The following is a 2,903-nucleotide window of genomic DNA, read 5'->3' on the forward strand; positions in this document are numbered from 1 at the left end:
AATGTCCAAATCACCTCACTAGCACGTCTTTCGGGGCTTGTGGGAGGAAACAGCTGGAGGAAACCCACGCAGACATGGGGAGAACGTGCAGACTCCGCACAGACAGTGACCCTGGTGCTGTGAAGCAACAATGCTAACCACTGTGCTGCCATGCCACCCTAGACCACACTGGGAGCACTGTGCACAGTTCCGGTCTCTATATTACAAGGATAAAGAGGCACTGAAGAAGGTACAAAGAGCATTTACAAAGGACGATCACAGAACTGAGATGTTAGCTGTCAGGAAAGTGAACAGGCTGGGGCTCTTTTCTCTAGAAAAGTGAAGACTGACTGGGTGACCTGATCCACGGGGGGGACCTGATCCCATGGAGAGTGGGGTGGAAGGTGGAACTCGCTCCCATGGGAAGTGGTTGAGGGGAATAGTGTTGATGTATCTGAGGGGGAAGCTGGATAAAAACATAAGGGAGAGAGGAACACGAGAGGGCGATGGAGGGAGATGAAGAGGGGGGTGGGAGGAGTGGAGCAGGAACACCACCACAGAATAGACGGGCTAAATGGCCTGCTTGATGCCTGATATTCAGTGTGAAACGAAATCCTCGACATTTGCGCCTTTCTGATGAAGCAGATCATGGTCACCGCAGCTCCCCTCACCAGCACAGAGAGAGGTGCAACCAAACTGGTGTTTGTGAATATATAAACTAGATTTATTCATCTCTGATAGGTACAGCTCAGCAGAGGTTTCCCCGAACACTTGGGACAGCCGTGGATCTACTGGACGAGTGGTGCTTTGAGGCAAAGACCATTGTGCAATTCAGACACCCGAATTTCAAGACACACTTGTGAAGATTGGGCACCTTGTGGAAAAATTCAGCCAACCCTGAGCAAGAGGGAATGGAAAAGATTATCAGTAAAAACCAAGATATTTAAATATTGTGCTGGCTATTGTCACATCTAGTTACCAGCACGGGGTAAGATACAGAGTAAAGCTCCTTCTAACTGTCCCCATCAAACACTCCCAGGACAGATACAGCACGGGGTTAGATACAGAGTAAAGCTCCCTCTACACTGTCCCCATCAAACACTCCCAGGACAGGTACAGCACGGGGTTAGACACAGAGTAAAGCTCCCTCTACACTGTCCCCATCAAACACTCCCAGGACAGATACAGCACAGGGTTAGATACAGAGTAAAGCACCCTCTACACTGTCCCCATCAAACACTCCCATGACAGGTAAGACAATAAGGGGGGGAGAAGATGAAGTATGAGTGCAAGCTAGCTCGTAATAGAAAGGAAGATAGGAAGAGTTTTTTTCAAATGATAAAAGGTAAGAGAGAGGCAAAAATAGACATTGGATCACTGGAAAACGTGGCTGGAGAAGTAATAATAGGAAACAAAGAAATGGCAGACAAACTGAATAGTTACTTTGCATCAGTCTTCACGGTGGGAGACACTAGTGGGATGCCAGAGCTCCAGATGAACCAGGGGACAGAGGTGAGTGCAGTGGCCATCACGAAGGAGAAGGCTTTGGGGAAACTGAAAGGCCTGAAGGTGGATAAGTCACCTGGACCGGATGGACTACATCCCAGGGTCCTAAAAGAGATAGCTGTGGAAATTGTGGAGGCATTGGTGGTAATCTTTCGGGAATCACAGAGGCAGGGTCCCAGAGGACTGGAAAGTGGCTAATGTAACACCCCTGCTTAAGAAGGGAGGGAGGCAGAAGACGGGAAATTATAGGTGGGTTAGCCTGACTTCGGTCATGGGTAAGATTTTAGAGTTTGTTATTAAAGATGAGATCGCGGAGTACTTGGAAGTGCATGATAAAATAGGACGGAGTCAGCACGGCTTTGTCAAAGGGAGGTCATGTCTGACAAATCTGTTCTTTGAGGAGGTAACAAGGAAGTTAGACGAAGGAGAACCAGTGGACGTGATTGATTTAGATTTCCAGAAGGCCTTTGACAAGGTGTGGCGTAGGAGACTGGTAAGGTCCTGACATGGATAGAGGATTGGCAGAAGGCAGAGAGTGGGGATAAAGGGGTCTTTTTCCGGATGGCAGTCTGTGATTAGTGTTGTGCCTCAGGGGTCTGTGCTGGGACCACAACATCTCACAATATACATTAATGATCTGGAAGAAGGAACTGAAGGCAATGTTGCTAAGTTTGCAGATGATACAAAGATTTGTAGAGGGTCAGGTACTATTGAGGAAGAAAGGGGCTGCAGAAGGATTTGGACAAGCTCGGAGAGTGGGCAATGAAGTGGCAAATTAAATATAATGTGGAAAAGTATGAGGTTGTGCACTTTGGAAGGAGGAATTTAAGCATAGACTATTTTCTAAATGGGGAAATGCTTAGGAAATCAGAAGCACAAAGGGACTTGGGAGTCCTTGTTCATGATCCTCTTAAGGTTAATGTGCAGGTTCAGTCGGCAGTTAAGAAGGCAAATGCAATGTTATTCATGTCAAGAGGCCGAGAAGACAAGACCAGGGATGTACTTCTGAGGCTGTATAAGGCTCTGGTCAGACCCCATTTGGAGTATTGTGAGCAGTTTTGGGCCCCATACCTAAGGAAGGATGTGCTGGCCTTGGAAAGGGTCCAGAGGAGGTTCACAAGAATGATCCCTGGAATGAAGAGCTAGCTGTATGAGGAACAGTTGAGGACTCTGGGTCTGTAGTCGTTGGAGTTTAGAAGGATGAAGGGGGATCTTATTGAAACTTACAGGATACTGCGAGGCCTGGATAGAGTGGACGTGGAGAGGATGTTTCCTCTTGCAGGAAAAACTAGAACCAGAGGACACCATCTCAGACTAAAGGGGATGATCCTTTAAAACAGAGATGAGGAGGAATTTCTTCAGCCAGAGGGTGGTGAATCTGTGGAACTCTTTGCCGCAGAAGGTTGTGGAGGCCAAAT

General features: G+C 47.6%; 1 protein-coding gene across 1 annotated transcript in view; it reads right to left on the reverse strand.

The window, feature by feature from the left end:
- Positions 1-681: 681 nt before the first annotated feature.
- The window catches only part of etfb (electron transfer flavoprotein subunit beta), a 36,959-nt gene continuing 34,737 nt past the window's right edge, over positions 682-2,903 (reverse strand). Inside the window, exon 7 of the mRNA XM_072468930.1 lies at positions 682-876. The gene's annotated coding sequence lies outside the window, so the exon portion shown is untranslated. The remainder of the gene's footprint in view (positions 877-2,903) is intronic.

Source organism: Scyliorhinus torazame, chromosome 12 (assembly GCF_047496885.1).
Source record: "Scyliorhinus torazame isolate Kashiwa2021f chromosome 12, sScyTor2.1, whole genome shotgun sequence".
NCBI classification, from domain to species: domain Eukaryota; kingdom Metazoa; phylum Chordata; class Chondrichthyes; order Carcharhiniformes; family Scyliorhinidae; genus Scyliorhinus; species Scyliorhinus torazame.